Raw genomic sequence first — 13,470 nt, forward strand, 5'->3', positions numbered from 1 at the left:
CGGGCCGGATGAAAGCCCTCCGCGGGCCGTATTTTGGAGACCCCTGTTATAGACCAATCTACATGACTGCCGAACACGGGTCCTCTCGTTAGGAAGCCGGAAGTTTTTTCCACTGCAGCATACTGATATTCCACCTCGCACTCACCGAAGATCCGTTATCTCTCATCTCGATGAACGACATTGGCGAGCATACGGATGCGCACTTAAAAGTGCAGGGGTGAGTGAGCGAGCGAAAGACTTTTATCAGGGGACACGCGAGATAACGGGCGGCGTGCGCACCACACGCCCACGGCCGCTGCAAATAAGCTCACGCACGCACACAAACGCACACGGTGGATTATGAGGGAGAGAAAGAAAAGGGAGAGAGTGAGTGAGTTCGGAAATGATAGCGGCGGCGGATGGAGGAGGAGTGGGGGGGAAAAAGCACGACAGGCAGGCCTTCTCGATCGACGCACCAGAGTGAGTGTCTCAGTTTCAGGCGGGAGGGCTCTCAGACGACAAGTGCTCACGGATACAGTTTCCTCAACTGCTCCCTGCTCACTCTCCCATCAAGGAAGGCCTCGAGGGAAACGCCACTCCCCCCCTAGCAAGCACCCAGCCCACCCTCGCACAAGAGAAGAGGAAGGAGACACTGCGAAGGTTGGCCGCGAAGAGGGCGTGCTGGCGCGTCGCACTTGGCGGGAGATCGCGGCTCGAGTCGCGGGTAGAGAGAGCGCCACGCACGGCGGGACACCACTTCCCTCCGAGACGCGGTGCACGAGATGAAGAAATGGTGGTTCAAAGAGAAGGACTCGGAGGAAAAGGTAAGACACCCATCTTCCTTCTTCCCCGAACATCCCCACTGCGTCGCAGCACTAATGTTCCCAGGGAAAGATTCATTGACACGGTGCCACTCAAAGCCGGGACTAATTAAGACCAACTTAAGGCTGGAAGGCGATACTTGGTGGAACTTGGTGACAGGAAACATAATGAAGATACACTTTTGTATGTTCCACAGGAGTTTTAATAACCGACCCACGTTTCGACAGTACACTATGTCATTATCAAGGTTGATAATGACAAAGTGTACTGACATAGTGTACCTTGATACTGACATAGTGTACTGTCGAAGCCTGGGTCGGTATTAAAACTCTTGTGGAACATACAGAAGTGTATCTTCATTATGTTTCCTACTAATTAAGACGACTCTCGCTTGACCGATTTGACCTTTTTACGTGACGCTTTACCCTTTTTTCTTAAACTTATGCTACAATTTTGTTAATTTCAGGGCATTTAGAGCAAACCCTTTTCAGTATTTTCATTAATCCCAAATACTTTTACAAATTAATTCCGTCTCTAAGATATTCCGAGGATAAACAAATTCATATTTGTGAAACAGGTAAATGCTGACTAGGGTCCACTTTGTAAACACTAAAAATGTCAAGATGACAGCGTCAGTAAGGAGTGATGCGAGACAAAAAGCGGGAATGATGCGTCCTATTAATTGGGAGATTAATAGGAAGCGGGGGAGGGGGTTCAACCCGCCCCCAAAACGCACCCCCCTCCCTGAATGTGCTGTGCTCTCACTGAATGTCTACTGACCGCGGCCTAGGGGGAAGTATAGGGGGCCAATAATAATCGAAGAACCAAAGGCTCTCATTCGTTTGAAGCAACCAAATGACACCCTCACATTCATCCTTAAAGTTCGAGGCGGTCCAGGGAAAGCAATTGGCCCTCCTACCCTGAATGCGTGCAATTTTAAAAACGCGCAATATGGATTTTTTCAGTTTGAGCCCTACCCTCACATATCTAAAGCAATCATCAGGTCGAGTAACTGAGTGAGTGATTTTTGTGTGATCATAGTTTCTATAAGCACTCGAAAATGTTGTTCCATCGATGAAAAACGCGAGTGTTTCTTAAAAATAGGCCAATAGACATTTATGATAGTCATAATTTTCACGCAAATAATGAAATTTCCTTCATTAAATTAGAACGAAATGTTTAGGCCTACCACTCATTGACATAAATTTAATCTGATTATAAAATGTCTCCAATGGGCTAAATCTGGCGATGTCTTTGAGGTTTTCGAACGTGATTGATGCATGATTAGTCTCCGCGAGAAATACGTACGAATTTCCATTACCAACCACCCTTGACAACAAGTGACGAGTGAATATGTTGTTGCTTCGCGTTCTCCGAGTCCACTTTTGTCAGGCAACTGAACCGAAAAATCTTCAGAGGATCGTTATCTAGGAAGGATGCAACAACGTTGAACTTCATTAAAATTACATCACAGCCGATGTCCAAAAATTCCGAGGACTCCCCAAATTCGGTTCAAGGGCAGCAAAGTGAGGCAATATGGACAATGAACTAAAAGTGTGAAAAAAGCAGGAATATCATCATCGAGCAATCATCGCTGCGGAGGCCAACTAGCACATACGCATACCATGAAGGGATGGGAAGGGATGTATCGTCCATACGAACACCAAGCTGTGGACATTTATGAGCACTATACTTGCCCCTAAAGTATGATAAAATTTTCAGCTGTGTTCACTGTTTACTTAGTCAATGGCAGCCGCTAAGGTTAGACTGTTTAACTAGGCGATTTTTGGGTCACACTTCATCACTTGTTCGTGAAAGTTTGACCAAAAACAATACTGTTACGATGCCCCAACCCCCACATTCGCCATTAATGGCTCCTTGTGACTTTCCTATTCCTAATTATAAAGAGAACCTTAAAGGGCCATCGTTTTACAAGCATAGATTAAATTAAAAGAAATCGCTGACAGATCCAATGATTATCCTAAATGTCAAGTTTGAGAAGTGTTTCGAGGACGGCAGGATACGCTGGCAAAAGAGCAGACTTGGGACGATCGGAGTTCCCTGTGTCTGGGGATTGTGCTCACAATCTCGAAGATTTAAAGACGTAACGCCACACTATCGCGTAACGACATTTTGGAGACGAAAAAATAACATTGAACAAAGGAGCTAAGGGGATAGTGAAAACCGTGAAAATGTAATGAGGAAAATTAAAAGTAAATTTGAGTATGATTCATATGAATGTTATATGAGAGAGTTGTAGAGAGAGAGAGAGTGCGTTGGGAAAATGAGAAAATTTAAGAGAATCCTACGAATTTGATTTCCGATGAATCTCTTGGTGTGCGGTCATCCACGTCCTTATGGAAGTGAAAAAATGAAACAAAGCAGATGCCACCACTTTCGTGATGATTTCAAAATTTTACATCTTTGCTATTGTGCTTATAAATTATGTTTCTCTCGATGTATTCCTTGGAAACCGCATTCAAAAATACGCATATTTTAATGTAGTTTGGAGGTGGCGTTTGTTTCCGGGAAGTTATCAACAAACTAATGCTGCAACTGAAGACAAACACGTAAATTGAATGAAATTTAGGTTATGATCTTCTCAATGTGGTGGTAAAATGTTGATATAAAAATCTACACCTTACTTCTTCTTATCCGCATTGCTATTTAACTTTGTTCTGCGTTATAGTATTATTTCAAATGTGTTAGCAATATTTTAAAGAAAAGGTTTTGAAAGTTTGGTCCGTATATTTTTGTAATCAAGTTACCATGGCAAACTGATAAACTACTTTTAAAACAATACCGAAACCATTACGGATCATCAAAGCGAACCGAAGAGTGCTCAAGGCATCGAAGGGTCTGGCTGTGTAGCGGGATATGGAAAACAATCCATGCGAGATGGCCAAGCGGAGGCCACGACACATGTACCCACGTACTATACGGATCCATTCATGCGTGCCTTCTTCGTCATCTCAAACTATTCTCCCACCTCCGCTTCAGGTGTCGTCTGTCTCCATGGCGATGGCGATTGCTCCGCGAAGGCGTCACATTGTTTGCGTAAATTATTTTTTTATGGTAATCACAGCAACTCATCACAACCAGACAAACTATCCCGCTACGGGCGAACAGAAAGCGTTACACAGACGTTAAACGAATTAGGCTGGGAGCCGCTAGACTCGGAGGCTGCGCGCTAGGTTTAGATTATTGGAGCGATTGAGAATGGATATCTTTCGGAGCGACAAGGAGAGTATCACGTTGGAGCCCCAACTACGCTCTCCAGGTCCGACAGAAACGATAAATTAAGAGAAAAATTTTTCCGAAAGGATAGGTATGGGAATTCGTTTTTCCACCGAACAATAAAGAAGTTAAATAACTCCTTGGCGGAATTGTGCAAGAGCATTTCCTTTTTATTTGTCAACAGCTGTTGTCATAACATCCCCCGCCACACGCCTGATGAGGAGGCTTACGGCATAGTAAGTATATGTAGACAGATAGGTTTGACGCACCATTCATCTTAATGCTCCCAAAAGCTAATATTTTCAATCCTACGTATTCATTATTATTCTCAAAGTATCATTTTAATTAAACAATTTTAAACAATTTAGTTATAATTTTAATCGTATTACCGATTCAGTATGCAATTTCTTATAAAAGTAATGAATTGGATGAATAGGGGGCGCAATAAGATCTTTTAGTTCGATACGCCGTAACCGTTCTCACGGATGCGGCTCCCTTATCTTGTGCATTGCTCTTTTTTTTCCTCGTATACTTACTTTTATCTCATCGAACCGGATTTGATTTACGTAGACTGATAGCCTCCGTAGGGCAACAAAATATAACATATTTACCCAAAAATGCGTTCACTCAATTTTTACCTATGTAATAAACACTGGCGTGGGCGGGACTCCCTTCGAATTATCTAATTCCACCGGGATAACAGTCGCTGGTAAAATACTCTAGATTACAGAATATTGGGGTATTACTTTCATCGAGATTATAAAATATATAAAAACGTGTGTGAACAAAAGTCTTACACTAACGAAAAACTATTGGATTTTTTATGTGTAGCAAAGGTAGTTTCTTTCGAGTTGATTTTTAGTGTTTCTGAAATCTGTTTTTGAAATCCTAACGTCATAATAATAACATTTCTTTTTATTAAACTATCAAAGTAACGTGATCCAAATATAAGGCCCATTACAGAAGCTGCGAACGATTCATGGAAAAAAATCTCGTACATTCACAGACAATAAGTAGAACGCGTAATAATTCTGGCAGATATCATATTTTCTCAATCGCAGAAGATCAAGGAGCATTTAACAGACAGAGCGAGTATTTTTTCTAGTCTTTTAACTGAATGCTCCAGCAGAACTACTGTTTTAAAATATAATAAAATACATGGTAGATCGCAGTGGCGTAACTAGGAATCTGCCTTGGGGGAATGGAGGGGCCTGAGGGGGCGACCCACCCCCACGCAACGGTGGGTCTGGGAAAAAAAAATACATGCCTGAAAATAATTTTACATCTTTTTGGGACTAAAAATTTAAATTTAAGCAGATTCAGATATTACATGTCAAAACTAGGCAATCGTTTCTAATATTTTTTAAAAGTTCTCTGAGGATTTGGGGGGGATCTATCCCCTTGCCCCCCGATGGTTACGCCACTGGTAGATTGTATAGAATGCGATCCGAACTAGACTAAATATGACTGGATACACCAGTGAGTAGATTGCTTAAAAAATTTGAATCAGCAGGATTCTCATACAGCACGCGACCTGAGGTATTGCTTCCTTTACACAAGAGCCCAATCGTGACAAAGGACTCCGTTCCTTGATAAAATATTTCGCCGACTTCTGGTGATTTTTTTAAATCCTCCAGCATCGCACAAACATGATTATTTTGTGTAGATACACATTCAACCCGAAAGCGAATCTTTCCAGTTTAATTCACCACGAAATTCTTCAAAATACTGGACTCTATTCGAAACCTCGGATTGTGAGTGGATTCTATAAGTTCGGTCAGGAAATAAAATTCTCAATTCACCCAGCGCTAATAAGTGCCAACTTTCATGAATATTATCAGTCGCTATGAAGAAATGCACCGAAATTCAGACGTCACATTTTTTCTCAACGTATACTTTAGGGTTATAATAATGAACGCTAATTGGTATCTCTGAACAAACGAACCTTAGGATTGTTGAATGTTGACCAGGTCAAGAGATTGAAGATGGTATAGAAGATCTTATACCAAACTTACAGATTGTATACATTAAGTATAGAAATTGTATGCATCATTTTCATATTTTTTTTATACATATCTCATACTACAAGATCTACTTTGTATGCTAGCAGGGATTCAGCTAGGAATTAAGGCTAGGGGGTTTTAGGCGCAACTAATATTGTGGGCACTTGGGGGGGAACGGTATACCCTCTAGGGTAAGCGGGAGGTGCGGTGGCCCTCCCCAGAAATTTTTTAAGACAAACGGTTCAAAATGATGAGTTTTACGGCTGTATGAATAGTTCGATGTTTTATTTGTTAGTCATCCGTCCCCCTAATATTAGTTAAAAATTTGTCACGTAAAAATATTTTTATAAATATATTCTCTGATCTTTGGGGAGGCTTTATCCCCTCCAAACCCCCCTTCGCTGAGCCACTGTATGTTAGTAAGTAAAGCTCTTTATCTAGAGCTAACCCCACCTAGCGCCAAGCAGATTGTCGTTTCGCTGAACATTTGGAGCAGTAGCACGCTCCACCCACTATAGGCTCACCATTCTTTCATCACCAGATGAAAATTTTATCACTATCTCCCTCAAACGTATATCCGAGAACATTTACACTGACAGCCTTGAGGTAACATCAAATCAACGGATTGAAGTGTTGATTCCTAGGATACCTTAAATTCAGAATGTCGCTTCTTCCACGATCAACACGAGATTATAACGGCAGCCTTAGGACTCACAAATAGATCAGATGACTTGTAGTGTAGCGTACTAACTTATGCATACCTTAATGTGCGATTTCTAATAGCATGTTTGGTGTGTGCTAGGTTTATTGGCAGATTACCTTAATTAGTATAATAGTTGGCAAGTTTTGCCTTTGCATGAATGTGGTAGTATAATTATTTATTATTCAATAAGTTTATGGACCGTGTGGTGTGCATGTCGGAATACTATTGCATGCTGCAAGATAGCGATTGATCACCACCCGCCAAACCCCCTAGAGGTGGCTAGCAGAGTAATATGTAGATGTAGATAGAAATGATCATCACTTTTTTCATTCACAAACAGGTGAAAATACATACACATGCTTATTACAGCTATTTTTCATGGTTAACGAGGCAGCCATCAAGATGGATTGTAAATGCTAATTCTGGATCTGTCTTTCATGTTTCCCGTAATCTTCATGAGTCAACTTTTTCATAAGTTTCGACTCTAAAATGGTAGATATTTATCACTCAATCTGAACTGTCATCGGCCAAGGCGCCCGACATGTCGATATATCATTTCACCCAACATTCTATATCATTCTCTCACAGTAACACAAAGATTAGATAAATATAATTTTAATAGAATGAGAACTTTTTAATCGATTACATTCCGCCGAAACACTTCGGCGGAAATCTATCTTTAAATATTAAGATATTCGCGAACAAAGAAGGAATCGTCTTCTTATATCAGGCGATAGAAAAGGCAAACCACATATGGTCAATGAAATAATTTCATATTATTTACCAACCGAATAGCGTTAATTGGTTATACCTGTAAAAAATTAAATATTTTACTAGACTTAAGATTTTACTCAATTTTTCAATCATAATTGATAATAATTGTTCCTCATTCCAGACCATCGTAATTAATGGGGAGATATCCAAATATTCGACACTACGACTTCTATTGTGGCACGGCAATTACTCTAGCAGCCAATTTGACTTAATAATAATAAGGCCTCAACTCCTCCACTGCGCCTGCCATGACTTGCATTGGCTGTCTCATTATGTTTACTAATCCTCACATAAATAAATTACGTGTTATAAGCGGGATATAGGTTTTTGCTAATGCTCAATTCACCACAATACAAGGCCAAAGCATTGAGTATATAATTATGAAGAAGTGGTTTACACAGAAAATTCTATAACCCTCGATAACCTCAACTGCATTCACCCATAACTTACTCAAGGGATACGCAATCACAATCATTTACATTTAAAACATTTTGTGACATAAAATTATACAAATCTTACTGATGTAAGTGATGTAAAGAGATTTTTCTTGAATTATAAAAGTACATCGATTAATTAATATTTTACAGACGGCAGAAAAGAATCAGACCAAAGGAGAGAAATATAAATATAATAATTAAAAACCGGGAGACTCAAAAGCAAGATATTACGTCAGGATCCTTCGATATCCATTGATCTCAACGACGATAACTATTAAAACTGACGAAAGGTGAAAGAATGACTTTCTAGCATTAAAAACTCTTGTTTACCATCAGTAGGAACTTTTCAAAATGAGTCCCGTCTGGTTTCGCCTTCTTACGCATTCCTTGTCTAAAGGAAGTGTTTTCTCTCCATAAAAGCTGCGCATGAAGCCGGAACAGCTCGTAGCCATTAAAAGAGGGGAATGTTTGAGTTCTATTTCAGCCGATGCTGGGAACTGTTTTAGCTCAGTGCACTTTATAAACGTAAAAATAACCATATGGAGAGAAAAGATGCATGAAATGGTATTATTGAGAAGGATCAGAAGGGGGGTTTAAAAAGCCGTATAAATTTTTTCCTTACATTCCGCAAAAGACTTGATCAATATAATCAAGAGTATAATATTACGGTCATGAGTTTCGTTTCAATCTACGTAGCAGATTAAGACCAGGATAACGTGAATACAATGACTTTTATGACAGAGGAGTAAAAGAGACCTAACCGATAAGGAATGCCATCATTTTCCAATATCTTGTTATGGGTATGACTCATCATTCAATCAATTCATAAATGAGCTAATCTCTCGATGAGTAAATATTTCCGCGAAATAATCCAGATCGCAAAAGGAATGCCTTTATCTGCAACGCAGGTCACAATAAAACATACTTATAGCTTCCACGGAAAGCTATTAAAAAAATTAACACTGAAAAATGTATGTGTCACTACATATCATACAGGCTATCTATCAGCAGGAAAATAACCCAAAGATCACATCAAACTCATCTACCAAACTCGTTCATTCCTTTGACTCGAAGATTAATTCTTGTAAATGAATAACTAGACAGGATCTCGTGCACTTCCGGCGTGCTACGCCGTGCAAGGCCGTTCGGGTTTCCCACCAGGCAATTTACCTTATTATTTTACGACGTTTCGGAGCTTGATTCGGGATCCATCCTCAGACGACTATCTTTGGCCAAACCGGTACCTTCGGTCCTAAGCGTAGCTGAGAACGTATCATTTGTCGCGATTGATATTTCTCTCACTAAGCCAGATCTCGATGGCTTCCTTAGTCAAGTATAGATAGGGACAAATCTAGCTCGGGCCGTAGTGAAAATAATGTAAACAATTTCTATACTGAATATCAACTATGTGTATGATTAGTATAAAATGCATACATTGTTTGTAATTGTATAATTTATGTAATTTGTATGGAATGTGCAAATGCTGTATACATATTGTACGCGGAAATTACATATTGTATAAAAATGTGTTCCTTTTGTAGTTTTGCACAATAAGTGCACCTGCACAGTGAATACAAAATAAATACATCCTCACAAGTAGAATACCTCATTCTTTTAATCCAACGAATTTTTGCATAGCCTCCAAAATACATAAAATTTGCAGTCCACTAACCATTGCCACATAAGATAAATATGGTCTTCAGAGATTAAAATGCACCTGTGGAGGGTGGATCCACGTATGGTGTTTAGGAATTGAACTTGGTCGTGTGACACAGATGTTTCACTCGATTGGATGGGATGGTTCATTTTGATGGCATGCTATGTCATATCATGCTATCATTATACCATGCATGCATTGCTATGGTATAGCAGATTCCTAAAGTCGGCAGACCCATATTTGCTCCCATTGATCTTAAGAACCTAAGCCTCAGTAGGAGTCAAGCTGGTTTCACTACCGCTATTTTTCACTTGCACCCTTCCTTTCCCATTTTATCATTCTAAATCTCTCTCCTAGAATAACTGTCCTGTTGCAAGCCTAATAAGTGCCATCTGTTTTATTTCCCAATGCGCCCAATAAGATTTCGTTTTTTTGCTCCAACAGATATTAAAGCACTAAAAATTATTCGGTTTTACAATCCAGCTCTATCAGCAAGCTTTACAACTTTCATCTTATTCCTGCAGGCACATAACAGAAACCGATATGTGTGACTTGGTTTCCTCGAAGCATACAAATATTTTCATGAGTTTCTTTCGTGTTTCCAATCACATTTCCTCTATGAGCTTTAGTGATTTCTTAACTATGGATGCCTCCTCAGCTTAGCTTATCGTCACTTCATTTTAGACACGAATCTTCCATTACTAAAACAATTAGGCCGTGATTAGCTTAATATAGCTTATACAGCCCTACATAAACCAATCAACTACCATTAGAAGTACATCGATAGCTAAGTTCTATTAAAACGCATCTCAAAAATAGCAACTTTTCAGGAGAGAAAAAAAACGATTATTTTTTTTACTTTTACACTGCAATTAAAAACCAGAATTTTATAAAACTGAAGAAGCATTCATTTGCAAACAAAGATTTTTTTTGCTTATATTTTATTTTTTATGTTATTACACCTTGTTTAAGATACATGTCTCAAACCGGCCGAATTTGAGATAGGTCTTGTTAGAACTTAGTCATCGGTATGGGTATTTAGGTGCACAATAATAACCAGGTACTCGGGATCCCAGTAACCAGCATCCACAAAGACTTTCATGTTCCTCTACTTTCTATATATCTTGATAAAATCTCAAGCGAATGGTAAATTCTAGGACTTAAACTCACTCACTTAATCCTTCCATCTGAAGGTTAATTTGGGTTGGTGAGGATGAAGAACACCCCAGATTATAGGTAAGTCCAGGACTCAATCTAATGAGGGACAAATCCAGCTCCAGCTCCAAAGTATACATATTGTATATGGAAAGTGCTCATTTTATTCAATGTGTACCTTTCGTATACAATAGTTTTATAAAATAATGTATACAATGTAGTTTTATATAATAAGCGTACAGTTAATACAAGATGTATACATTATCACAAGTAAAATACATAATACAACGAATTTTTGCATGCCCTTCAAAATATGTAGAATACCATTGCAGTCCACGAATTATTGCTACATAAGAGAAATATTTTCAACTGATTCAGGCCTTCAGAGATGCAAATACACCTGTGAAAACCTTTTAGGGGGTGAGGGAGGGGTCCTTGTAGGGGGGATGCATCCCCTCACAGGTCTTCTTTCCTTTAATCGTCATTTTTAATCAGAAGAACCCCTAAGCCGCCTCTTCCCAAGTCCGTCTCAATTACTACCAGAGTGTCCCTCAAAAAAGCTCTAATTCATTCGTCAGCTTGTGCCCATACATCCCATATTCGTGTTGAAGCGTCGACTGGCTCTGAGCCGTCATAAACATTGGACAAAGCTGATTTTTAAAATAAAAATTGTAAAATATTGAACGAGCTTGAGGCATAAAGCATCCATTGATAAGGCTCGGAGTTCAAATATTGAATCGGAGGAAATTGTCTCGATATCCACCAGTGGCTATAAATGAAAAATTCATAGAAATTAAGAACAAATAATATAAAATCCTTATCTGTGAAGTAACCGTGACATATTTTCTTATGAAACGAAACATTTGTTGAAGAATGCAAAATTCTAAGAAACACTTTAGACAATCTTAAGAGTAAACCATGGTAATATACGTATTGCTTGACTTCTGCTATAATTTAAAGTTGGCGGTTTCCGGTGATACTTTAGGGAATTTGCTGGACATTTTTGCCACCAGAAGGTGACGTTAACCGTCGAAAACATGGTAGTGTATTCACAAAAATTCTATGGTAAAACTAAGTAAAATTTTATTCATCAAAAATACTACGATTTATCAAAGAATTGATATATTAGAATTTTTTATTTGTTTTATGCTTATTGTATCACCAAAATGGAGTGGAAAAGTGTTGTGACTGATGGCCGGTAGATAAAAAGATAGATCTCTCGCATCGATCACATTTGAATACTATTGAATTTCTTAGAAAGATCAACAACATAATAATACTTACCTCCATGCAAATATAGGAATGTAAACATCCTTAATATAAACATTAAGATAAAAATTTAATCACATTAAAAAGATAAATTTACACGGAAATATTGAGTATGGCGACCGTCAGTCAATTTGAATTCTTGCTGTATCTTTCCGTTTTTTAAACGCTTATCGATGCTCAGTACAATATGTATGAGAAATACATTTTTATGCAATTGATTTACTGCTTTATTCCACTGTATATTCACTCTGAATTTTAATCATTTCAAAATAATAAAACACAAAAATTATTTGAAGGTTAATGTTTATTCTTCCGAAGAGACGAGGTGAATTTTCAACCGCAATGTGGCTTACTAGTGGGAGAACGATTCCATAAATAAATTATGTGGCAAGGAGAGTGATCAGCATATAAATTAAGAAAACAGCAATTAATGAAGGGAAGACACGGAAATACGAATCTTTCGATGGAACAGTTTTATGATAAACAAGTCTTAAATCAAACACTACCTTGTCACGCTGCTATTAACTGCTGATATTCCGCAAGCTTCAAATAGAATATTTATGGCCCAAACCACAGAAGTTTCTATCAATAGCAGATAGTGCTGGCAGATAAGATTATAAGCATAATAAATTTATGGTATTTCAAAAGAATTTCGCACCAAATCATACTGAGTCCATTAAAATCAAACGATGGTCTCGTTTCAGCCACTGGTATCATAATTTTACTCTGGCGAAGACTTAAATATTACCCAGATAGCACTGTCAAAACTATTGACATTAATGAAAGAGCAATGACGAAGCAATGATTTTTTTCGGAAATATTTTAAATAAGAATTTACGGCAATTTGACGACATTAAATTTCTCTTTTCTTGACCAAAATGCTCATCCTCATTAATTAAAACCACTAGCCTCTTCCAAGATGACGGATAAAAAGATAACTTAATTAGTGAAAAACTTACTTTTTTAGTGCAGGAGGAATTGAAGCTACTCTCCTTGAGCTTTGACCATCTTGTGAACCACTACACAAAAGTGATGCTTGTTTACAAGCGGGAGGAACGGGCGATCGTACGGTAATCATTGAGAAGCTAACGGTATTTTTAGAATACATTTCCGATTTTGTTGCAGAGGAATGAAAGATTCGCCAAGGTATTAGCAGAGCTCTGGGGGAAGATGTGTGAGTGTCAGGAGAAAAGTGTGCGTTAAAAATTTAATTTAATTTTCGCGGTATAAATTTAAGTTCCTTCGCGGTTTAACTGCAAAATGGACCGGCTTTTGGAGATTTTGATGAAAAAAACTGACTGAGTGTAATTGAATTTAATTTCTGAACGCAATTTAATGAATTGTAAAAACCACGGGAGCTCTGCGTCCGTCCATAGAACAAGCATCGCTCGTAATAAGGCCAGTGAAACAGCCCAGACACATCAGTTGAAAAGA

This window comes from Ischnura elegans, chromosome 5 (assembly GCF_921293095.1).
Source record: "Ischnura elegans chromosome 5, ioIscEleg1.1, whole genome shotgun sequence".
NCBI classification, from domain to species: domain Eukaryota; kingdom Metazoa; phylum Arthropoda; class Insecta; order Odonata; family Coenagrionidae; genus Ischnura; species Ischnura elegans.